Here is a 12,427-nt window from a genome sequence, read left to right as displayed (position 1 = left end):
ACCCACATAAACCCCCGCCCACACAAGCCCCACCCACACAAGCCCCACCCACACACACACACCCCGCCCACACAAGCCCCTCCCACACACACCCCACCCACACAAGCCCCGCCCACACAAGCCCCACCCCCTCATCCCCCCTGTGCGCCCCCACCTTTGACCCACCACCTCCCTCATCTCACCCCCACCCTTCCCCACACACACACATGGGGAGGGGAGGGATGGGATGAGGGGGTGATGGGTCATTGGGGGAGCGCACCTATTCCCCCCCACACCCCCCCCCCCCACCCCCCCCCCCCCCCCCCCCGCCCCTTTACATCTCTTTTATTCTTTTCTTGTAATTCAGAATCAAGTAATTGTAAACAAAACAAATATAATTTATTAATATTGAAAATATTAAATATTCATTTGCGAGAATGTACAATCTTTCCCAGCAATCTTCTTCAGATGCCTTGTGATTTCGAAACTCAGACACCATATTCTGTTTTGAAACAAAAAGTGGATAATAATTAGGTTCTATAAAGATAATTACATGGTAATATGAATAAGCCTCGTTGACCACTGAATTAACACACCAGGAGCCTGTCATCCTTTCAAGGTCAATAAAATGAATTCCAGTGTACTGACAAAACCACGTCCAAACTAATGATGCAACCAACATAAGGCGACATTCTAAAGAGAGAGTGATATTAATAATAATTCAGAAATATTTACCTCCAGAAAATCATGTGTTGTACGAGTGATATTAATAATAATTCAGAAATATTTACCTCCAGAAAATCATGTGTTGTACGAGTGATATTAATAATAATTCAGAAATATTTACCTCCAGAAAATCATGTGTTGTACAAGATTGCTTCAACAGCTGATGTTGTGCGATAGTGCTGAAAAAAAAATAATAAGTCAAGGGTATAGATGAAGAGACAGACAGGGAAAGCAACACACACACACACACACACACGCACACACACACATACACACACACATAGACACACACACGTGCCTCACCATTGGTTTAATTCATCTGAGATCAGAGACCAGTCATTATAAATCATTGGCCTCTTCAATAAGAGCAGAGAGAGGTAGGTAGAAAGACAGACAGAGAGAGAGGCACACACACGTGTCTCACCATTGGTTTAATTCCTTCGAGATGAGAGGACGTGATAAGACTTCATGCCACTCATTGAAAATGTCTTTCAATTCTCTTCTAAAATCATTGATCTCTTCAATAAGAGTATTAATTTCATGAACCACGTCGTGATATGTGAACTCAATTTCTTCCAATGCCCTGTCAGGGAAAAAATATATATATATATCAGAATTATCATGATTTAATTAATAATCATTTGCTTCATCGTTCAAAGAGAAAAGCATACACAAACTTACCAACTCTGTAGTGGGCTGTTGGCTTCATCGGAAGAAATATCGTCCATGCCTCAGTTGTAAAAATGAAATCCCGTCTGGCAGAAACTTTGTCTGGCGAACCGCTTATAAAGCAACGATGAGGAAATTGCTTAATCATTGGGTGTGGGCACAGGAAATGACAAGCTTCTCTTAATGATCTCATCTGGCCACCGCCCGAGTTGCAAATCGTTTTTGGACATAAACCACGCCATAAAAGTTTTGATTCAAATGTTTTCAGTTCGTGTTCTGAGATAAAATATAAACACGAGACCTTGTCTCTCAGAATAGTTCCTATTTTTTCACAGCATGACAGTCCAAAACCACTTCCTCATTCACACAGCACGGCCGTGTCAAAATACACTTCCTCATTTTCACGGCATGAACTGAAAACATTTGAAACAAAACTTTTTTTCTGGCATGGTTTATGTACAAAAATGATTTGCAACTCGGGCGGTGGCCAGATGAGATCATTAAGACAAGTTTATCATTTCGTAATGGCACAAAAGGGGTATCTTAAAAAATATAAAGATTCAAATGTTTTGTTTTTCAATATTTTAGATGGGGATTATTGTGCAAAGAAAATTAAACTATTGAAGGAATTTGAGAATGAACAAATGTTTATAGGTTCAATGAGTGAGCTAAACAATATGCATTGGTTATTTGATAAAGAGTGCCCCGAGGCTTAGACGTTTCAGATATTTCTTTAGAATCACCTTTAACAAATCTTTATCTTGTTGTATGGGCTATTTGAATAGAGAGCCCCTAGGTTAAAAGGGGAAATAAAAAAATGACCGTTTTTACAGCCATTTTTCCCTGCTGTGCAGGGGTTTGGCTTTTTCTTGAGGCAATGTTTTATGGCCGGATGCCCTTCCTGACACCAACCCTGGTCGCCTCTTACGACACACAGGGATATGGTACACCTATTCTAACCGGGGCATACACCGGGACCAGTACACTGGCACTCATTTCGCCGACCTCGGAAGGATGGCAGGCTGAGTCAACCCCCTGGTGTTAATTCAGCAGCCAACGGGATTTGAACTCAGGACCCTGGGATCCCAAGCCGCCACCCTAACAACTAAGCCAACACCAGGCTCCAGGTTAAAAGGGGAGACAAATAAATATACCTTGGGCTAAAAAGGGGATTTATTTTTCAGGGGAAAAAAAAGAAAAATTTCATGGCTGAAAATCCCCCATTCATTTACATGGGGAAAAGTGAGCCAGAACCAGTATTCTTTCCCTACTTATATATATACATATATATATATATATATATATATATATATATATATATATATATATATATATATATATATATATCCGAGGTCAATCTAAAAAGTAATGGTACTGACTTCAAAGAAATTTTATTCCAAAAAAATATATTGAAATCACAGCTTGCCCCCTTCAAAGTAGTTTCCCTCCAGTCTCACACACTTGTCCATCCTCTTCTTCCAAGCTTCGATGCACCCCTGGAAGGCTTCTTCTGGAATCCTCCAGAGCTCTGTCGTCATGGCCTTTTTAATGGCCTCCACATCAGGAAATCAGATCCCCTTGATGACCACCTTGAGCTTGGGGAATAAGAAAAAATCACAAGGGGCCAAGTCTGGCAAATACCAGGGTTGCTCCAGAGTTGGCACGTTCCTCTCCGCCAGAAACTGTCGGATGCTCAGGGCACTGTGAGCAGGGGCGTTGTCATGGTGGAGCACCCTGGCGTTGTTCTCCCACAGATGCCTCCTCTTGTCCCAGACTGATCTCATGAGGGGCCAGAGGATCTCCTTGCACATGTATTGATTCACTGTTTGACCCTGTGTTAGAAACTCGAAGTGGACGATGCCCTTGATGTCAAAAAACGCGATGAGCTTCACCTTGACCTTCGACTTCAACATCCTTGCTTTCTTTGGTCTTGGTGATGCCGGACTTTTCCACTGACAACTCTGCCGTTTAGTCTCGGGATCATATTCGAATATCCACGAGTCATCGCCAGTAATGACTCTCCCGAGCAGGTCTGAATCGTCCTCGAGGCGCTCGATAATGTCTTGACAGACAGTGACTCTTTGCTGTTTCTGGTCCTCGGACAACAGCTTGGGGACGATCTTTGCACACACCTTGCGCATTTCGAGATTTTCAGTGATGATGCTCCAGACAGTGTCCTCGTTGATGGAAAGTTCCTCAGCAATCATCCGCACCGTGAGTCGACGATCTGCACACACCATCTCCTTCACACGCTCGATGTTGTCCGCCGTTCTGCTCATTTAAGTTCTTCCAGACCGTGGATAGTCTTCAACCTCCTCCCGTCTCTCTTTGAACCTCTTGTGCCATTCAAGTGCACATGTAAGTGACATTGTTTCTTCCCCGTGGACTTGCTGCAGCATTGCGAAGGATTCGGGAGGTGTTTTGCCAAGCTTGGCAAGAAACTTCAGATTGGCTCTCTGCTCACGACTCATAGCGCGACAACTTAGACTAGACAACGTGTAAAGCACAACCTGTAAAAAAATCACACAATGAGCACAGTCAACCATCACCAATCATATATGTTGCTGGAATGTTGCGAAAGACTGTGACGCAACCCGTTAATTCAAGTTGTGTAAGTGGAGCACACAGCAGGCCCAGTCCCGTTACTTTTTAGACGGACCTCGTATATATATATATGTGTGTGTGTGGGTGTGTGTGTGTGTGTGTGTGTGTGTGTGTGTGTGTGTGTGTGTGTGTGTGTGTGTGTGTGTGTGTGTGTGTGTGTGTGTGTGTGTGCGTGCGTGCGTCCTAGCTTAAGTTAAGATTGTAGAAATTATAACGGGATAACTCTGCTCTGTGTCTTCTTTTGTAAGAATGTTTGCCTTTTGCCACACCCCACAAATTCCTTGCTATCTCCTGCTGTGCATCGAAATAAACCAAATTCACTGCCCCACATACCTTTTCCTCACCATTGTAAATAAATGCTTTGTATAGAAATGTTCCCAGCTCATTTTTGTCTTTTCCTCCATTGGTCCAGCATGGTAAGCACCCGAATTTAGCCGGGACATTATCCCTCAACGATCTGTTTCCCAGCAGTCCCGCTCAGCTACATCTGATCTGGTGAGGTGATCCGGTTTGAGCAAGTGCATACTGAAGGCATGTCCCCCGTTAATTATATCACGTGACCTGTAGGTAAATAGTATTCATTAGACAAAGGACCCTAAGCCACGTGGTGGAGTTAATGGCGTTCACAGTCGATTAGCGACCCACCACATCACAAAGTTATTCGTGTGTGACGGTCTGCGACTCTGGAGAATCTGGTGGGAACCCAAGGTAGTTCACCCCACATGGTTTCGCCCCCCCCCCCCGACGCTGGATCCGCATCAATATACATATGTGTGTGTATATATATATATATATATATATATATATATATATATGTTGTTCGTCTTTCGGCTGCTACCGTTAGGGGTCGCCACAGCGGATCATCCGTTGTGATCCGCATACTAATTTGGCACAGGTTTTACGCCGGATGCCCTTCCTGACGCAACCCTGGTCGCTTCTTATGACACAGGGATAAGGACTGGGTTTCGCCATGATTCCGGGCTGCCCTACACCCTCTCATAGCACGGCCCAGTGCAGAGCTCCCGTCCTCAAGCGATCCTCCAACTAGCCGGATTACAGGCGCATGCCACTACGCACTATGTATATATATATATATATATATATATATATATATATATATATATATATATATATATATATATATATATATATATGTATATATATATATATACACATATACAGATATATACATATATATATATATATATATATATATATATATATATATATATATACAGATATATACATATATATATATATACATACATATATATATATATATATATATATATATATATATATATATATATATATATACAGATATATACATATATATATATATACATACATATATATATATATATATATATATATATATATATATATATATATATATATATATATATATACAGATATATACATATATATATATATACATACATATATATATATATATATATATACATATATATACAGATATATACAGATATATACAGATATATACAGATATATACAGATATATACAGATATATACAGATATATATATATACAGATATATACATATATATACATATATATACATATATATACAGATATATACAGATATATACAGATATATACAGATATATATACAGATATATATCCAGCTATATACAGATATATACAGATATATATATATATGCATATATATATATACATATATATATATACAGATATATACATATATACAGATATATATATATAGATAGATATATATACATATATATATATATGTATATATATAGATTTATATATATATATATATATATATATATATATATATATATATATATATACAGTAATCCGCCGCTATATCGCGGTTCACCTATCACACCCCCAGTTCACCGCGGGTTTTCCCTTGGAACCTAACTATTTTTTTCTGCGGATTCCCCCGTTACATCGCGGTAATAATATATAAAATATAAATTATTTAAGCAATAAATTATAACGCGTGGTGCTCGATCAGTCACACAACGCATGAGACAAAGTTTCGCTTGTGAACTTCGAATATTTTCTACGTTTTTTCTCCAAGCCCTACGATGCTGCCCAAACGCCCTGCACCTTCTAAGGCTTCTGGCAAGGAACCGAAGCGCCAGAGGAATGTCCTGACGCTCCAGGAGAAGGTTAAGGTGTTCGATATGCTTCGGGAAGGAAAAAGGTTTGCTGCGGTTGGACGAGCACTGCCAAACTGACCAGACCAGACGAGTCGATCTCCAGCACCGCGAACCCGATCACTGCCAAGGCGACCAGGCCAGACGAGTCGATCTCCGGCACCTCGAACCCGATCACTGCCAAGCCAACCAGACCAGACGAGTCGATTTTTTTGGGAGGCATCCATTCATCGCGGATTTTCACTTCTCGCGGGGGGGGGGGGGTTGGAACGTAACCCCCGCGATAAACGGGGGATGACTGTATACATATGTATATATATAAGTATATATATATATATATATATATATATATATATATATATATATATATATATATATATACACACAGCTCTGGAAAAAAATAAGAGACCACTCCAAATTTTGTTTTTAATCAGCATCTCCACATGTATGGCAGCCATTCCATTCCAGTGTCTGTTGAATTCCAACACAGGCACAGCTCATTCTACTTAGTGAGGTACTGATTAGGTGATCATCTGAACCGAATCTTATTTAACAAGGAAAAGTATAAAAACCACTGCTGTGGTTATCACTATCCTCTTGCAATAGGACCAGCTGGATGGCAAAAACAGTGCTAGTAGTACCTCAAAAGTAATTGGAATAAAAAAAAAACCATTGACCATGCCAAAAGAGTTGAAAAGAAAAGTTTTGAGTGAGGAAAAGAAGGGTTAAAGGACTGGGTTTGGCCATGGGGTAAAGGTAAAGATTTTCGAGATTTCGAGAGGTAAAGATTACTCGGGGTTGCACAGCCAGAAATGTGTTGGATACAATATGTTTGATTTGTACTTCAAACCTTCATGATGATTGCCCTTTCCAGGGCATCCTGATATAGACTGGACATTTGTCCGGACCAATCTTCTGATCTTTTGTCGTGTTTAGAAACTTGTGCACGTATCTCTTAACTATATGCTCAGGATCACCATTCTCACCGTGTATATTCATGATTTTGTCAATTTCAGCAGGAAGATTACAATGCGAACAAATCCTCTGTGCTCTGTTAACCAGGATATTAATGGAGGCAATTTTGTTTCTTGTGGAGCTGTCGGAGTCCCACCGAGTATACTGCCCTGTGAAAGTGGGCTTCCGGAAGACGGATGTAGTGAAACCAAGGTTGGATCAATCAACCAACACGTCCAAAAACGGTAATGTGTTTGACGATTCCAGCTCCGTGGTAAACTTCAGCGCTGGATGGAGAGTGTTGAGCCATGCCTGGAAATTGTCACATGCCGTCCGAGACTCAAACAAAGCAAAAATGTCATCAACATACCGATAGTATACGATGGGGGAATCAACACCTTGCCAACCAGTCAGTTTCTGCATTTCGTCATAGCCTCCAAAGATATTTGCAAGAGCTGGGCCTAATGGAGAACCCATGGCCACACCATCCGATTGAACATACATGATGTTGTTAAAACCAACCAGTGACATCATTACGGTTGAACCAATCAGTGTCTACCTTATTGAGACCTGCATATAAAGCACGCGCCTTCACTTTCTCCATATATATATATATATATATATATATATATATATATATATATATATATATATATATATATATATATACACATATATATATACATATATATACATATATATATATATATATATACACTGAAATACATACAAATTTGAAAAAACACATTTTCCATATATATGTAAATTTAGATATATGTATATACAGATGGATATATATATATATATATATATATATATATATATATATATATGTATCTATGTATGTATACATGTGTATATATATATATATATATATATATATATATATATATATATGTATATACTGTATGTATATATATATATATATATATATATATGTATATACTGCATGTGTATATACATATATGTCGATGTATATGTGTATAGAAATATATATACGTATATATATATATATATATATATATATATATATATATATATATATATATATATATATATATATATATATATATATATATATATATATATATATATATATACATATATATATAAATATGTAAAAAAAAAAAATATATATATATATATGTATACATTCTCCTCCCAATATCCCAATGTCATTCTGCCTTATTGAGTGACCTTCAGACTGACTGATTGAATGACCTTTTTCATACACATTTTCCACCAATGAATGAGATTTTGAATACCTGAATAATAATGTTTCACCCTTGTGTATGACCATTCATGAAACTCTTGAGTTCTGTGTCATTTTGAAAGTGAAGACATGTTATCATGCTTCTAAGTGGTCCAAAAATATGAGTCAGAAGTGACCGAGTCAGGATTGTATCAGTAATGAACTAGAATGGCACTCGGTAAAGCTGATCCCACTCCAAGGCTGGACAGTTTAAGTTTTGAATCCCATTGATAAGCTTGTTCTGGACCAGGACCTGAACCAAAATCGAATCGGATTACTCACTAAGTTTTATCATAACTCATCCACAACTTTTTGAAATATCATGAGATACTGTATATAGTTTTTGTCCACATCTCTCATTGGTGAAGAATCACTTAAAAAATTAAAAACTTCTTGTACCCGCATCTGGATTCAGATCTCCATCAAAATCGAATCAATTCGTCCTTGTCACACACCTAACCTGTTCACCAGGTTTCGTCTGAATCCTTCAATAACCTTTTGAGATATCTTGCTATATATCATTGGCCGTTGGAAATAAATGGCCACCCGGGAATGACGTTCAATGAGTGAAATCACCATCCCGGAAAATGACAATCTTTCCGATGTAATCAGGAGGATGGTCTATTTTCATGGAAATGTAAGTGAATTGATTTTCAACAAATCTAAAATATATACAGAGAAACACTGAAATTTGCTTGATTAATGGATACTACCACATATCTTCTATCAGCACCAGTACTGTGCAAGCCTTTTCACCATGCTGTTTAATTAACCTATTTTCCCCCATAGAACATCAAAAATATCATCTTTACTAATCTCTCATCATGTATTTATTTTGAAAGTTAATTCGAGGAATATGAATTTGCTATCGGTAAATGCCAAGTGAACAGTGAAGTCGTACTGGCTCCAAAGAGATAAGCAAACAATGATGAAGGTCGAGTCAATTAAGGAGGAGTTAAAGAGTTAAGGAATTGAAGGAGGACAAGGTTGCATTATTTGCAAATTGCCATTAATTTGTTTTACAAATAATAATGCCACTGCGTTTTGTAACTCGAATCTTAAAACTTGCTAGAAATTCTTGTGCACAATAGTTTGATGCACAATAGGCTCCATATAACCATGCCATCTTTTCACCTTGTACACACTCAGGTGTGGGTGTTAAGGATCTCACTTGTCAACTGAAAAATGATTATCGTGACATCACCTGTTCTGGTACAGCATCATAGCTTTGGGCACTCGGGATCTGTGGATATCATTTTCTGAATATCTCCATTACTATATCAAATTATTCTGTGAGAAAAAATAACTCTCCAAAAATATGTGATGGGATTTTAATCAGATTTCTGTCAAACTTCATGAAATATCATCACTGGAGTATTTTGGAAGGATTTTTCATGAACTCTGCCACCGAAGGTGGTCGGAGGTAAATATTTTCACCCCCATTTGTCTGTTTGTCTGTGGGAAAGATATCTCAAAAAGTTGTGGACAGATTCAGACAAAACTTGGTGCACAGGTCTATCTCCATTGGGCATAGTCCGGATATAATACAAGTGACAAAGACTAATTCATTCGATTTTATTGAATATCTGGAGCCGCATCAGGATATGAGGATTTTTAATTTTATTTTTATTTTTACAATCTACTGTACTGTGCCAAACAATATACTGTGTAGCATGATATTTTAAAAAGTCATGGACAGATTTCGATGAAACTTTATGCACAGGTTGGGTATGTGATGAGGATGAATTGATGAGGTTTTGTTAAAGAGCCGGATCCGGATAGGAGGATTTTTAAAGTGATTCTTCACAATTGAGAGATCTGACCAACGACATATATATATATATATATATATATATATATATATATATATATATATATATATATATATATATATATATATTACAATATTTCAATGGATTGTGGATGGATTTGGACAAAACTTGGTGGATGAGTTGGGGAGGTGACAAGAACAAGCTGATTAGATTTTGGTTCAGGTCCAGATCCAGATCCAGCTTATCAGTGGGAAACAAAACGTAAACTGTTCAACCTGGTAGAGGCATGTGCTCTACCGAGTGCCATCTTATATATTATTTCCGAGTTTGTGGTTTCGTGTTGCGCTATCTTCGACTTTGTTCTGCGCTCGAGTAACGTGATATTCGGCTTACATTATCTCAAAGATCATATGAGGTGCATGGTGCAAAAAAAAGTAAATAAAATGGTTCTGAAACAGTAAAATCGTATTCCACTTACTGCATTAAAGTAAAATTACTACTGATACTCTGCATCAGTTCCTTTCTCAAACACACCCACCCCAACATGTCGCGCAGGGCGTGTGTTATGCTAGTTCTAGATAATTTTGCTGTTCTCATTTAATTTGATAAAACCACACTTTCTTATTTTCTTCTTTTTTAATCACACTATGCCAGGTTTCTTTATAACGTAATCACAGGCAGTTTTAGGACAACATATACTAAGAGGCCTGCTTGGAAAACCACAATTCCCTCAATGGCCACAGCTGGCAGTGCTTTGGATGGCTGGTAAGCTCAGTTCAAAGGTTTATTTCTTCGCTTTCTAAGTTTTCTTTCCTTCTTGTTATAAATCAGGATGCTGTACAATACATCAATCGATCTTATATACCCACATGTATCCATATTTTACCATCAAAACAGCCGACACGAAATATTCAAACCGTGCAGAAATGTTGAATTATTTATAATTGCACATAATTTCTTATTCCTTTGGGAGTGTTCTTGTAAAATCAAGGATTTGAGTTCACGATGCATTTCCATGTGTAAATCAGGCTGTGATATAAACAAGCAGAGCTGGTTGTGTCTGTGGACATTGAGGTGTCTCTACATAAAGGTACAGATAGAAGCTTGTTCAATGAGTTCAAACATGTCTTGTAATGTTATCTTAAAGTAACTGAAATATAATGTGATAATGCAAGCCTGTTTAAGCAGGAAGCTCTTTGAGTTTACTTGTATGACATCATAAAGGGGGTAGGTAGTCTTGGAAAGTTATTTTTTTTACCGAAAGTTAAGCCTTTAAGAAAAAAAATCAGTCAAAGGTTGCCCAGTCAGTAGGACTTCTCAAACTGTACTTTCTCGTCACTACTTTTTGTTATTTTAAAGACAGTCGGCCTGCAAGTGTCAGACAAATACTTCGCAAGAGAGATATGGAACATTTTGTTGGACAGCCTTAACTAATGTGGCCAATTTCAATCACACGTTAAATGTTTCTTTCTATGAAGATAATTATAGACACTTATACGTCTCACATATAACCAGATAAAAATTTTGCAAAGGGGATATTTAACCTCCAGCAGACATGTATTTAAGTCCTACAGGATGGCTCAGGGGTGGAGTACTTACCTTTGAACTGTCTGTAGTCTGGATTTGATTCCTCATCCTACTCTGTTGTTGGATTGGTGCATAGTAGGCATTGCTTTGCATCACAATGCATGCTGTCCCTTGGATATATATATATATATATATATATATATATATATATATATATATATATATATATATATATTAATCTGGACATCCTGTCTTCCAGCATTAGTTGGTGGACGTTAAAGATCACAATGTGTCTTTCGATGAAGATCAGGCGAGATAGTACCAGCACGCTGGACAAATTTTTTTTCTCTCTCTGCAAGTGGAAGAGCAATTGCAACTCATGGAAGAGCAAGGTTAGTTTACAGTGGAGTAGCGGAGTACCAATTGGGCACAACCAGCAAGGGAATAACAAACAGGAAAGGAAGAAAGAAAGAGTGGGAGGAAACACTGAAACCAGCCAGGAAGATCGTTGCGTTAGGAAGGGATTACTTCAGCGCTGGATGGAGAGTGTTGAGCCATGCCTGGAAATTGTCATGCCTGCGTTAACGGGGGAATGAAGATCATGGGTCAGGATGGGGGATGACAAGAGGTAGCAGTGCACTGCCTGCTTGAAGACCTGGAGGGAAGAGTGGGAAAGAACGGCCTCTGGAAGGCGAAGAAGTGGGGAACAAAGGAGTTGAGGTGTGCAGTCAGCCTGCATTTTGGAACTTTAACCAAAAGGGAGTTACTGGAAGAATGCATGCATCCTGGAGTGG

The 12,427-nt window shown here is 38.2% G+C and overlaps 1 long non-coding RNA gene across 1 annotated transcript; it reads right to left on the bottom strand.

Moving 5' to 3' along the window:
* Positions 1–309: 309 nt before the first annotated feature.
* On the bottom strand, positions 310–2,647 carry LOC147015679 (uncharacterized). Its single transcript, XR_015049786.1, has 3 exons — positions 1,130–2,647; positions 827–884; positions 310–481 (listed from the first exon to the last, which is right to left on the bottom strand). It is a non-coding gene; the product is annotated as an uncharacterized LOC147015679 (long non-coding RNA).
* Positions 2,648–12,427: the final 9,780 nt, after the last annotated feature.

This window comes from Eptatretus burgeri, chromosome 12, assembly GCF_056783735.1.
Source record: "Eptatretus burgeri isolate ZD-2024b chromosome 12, Ebu_testis_v1, whole genome shotgun sequence".
Lineage (NCBI taxonomy): Eukaryota > Metazoa > Chordata > Myxini > Myxiniformes > Myxinidae > Eptatretus > Eptatretus burgeri.
Note: the sequence above shows the minus strand (reverse complement) of the source record. Positions and strands in the feature narration are given on the sequence as shown.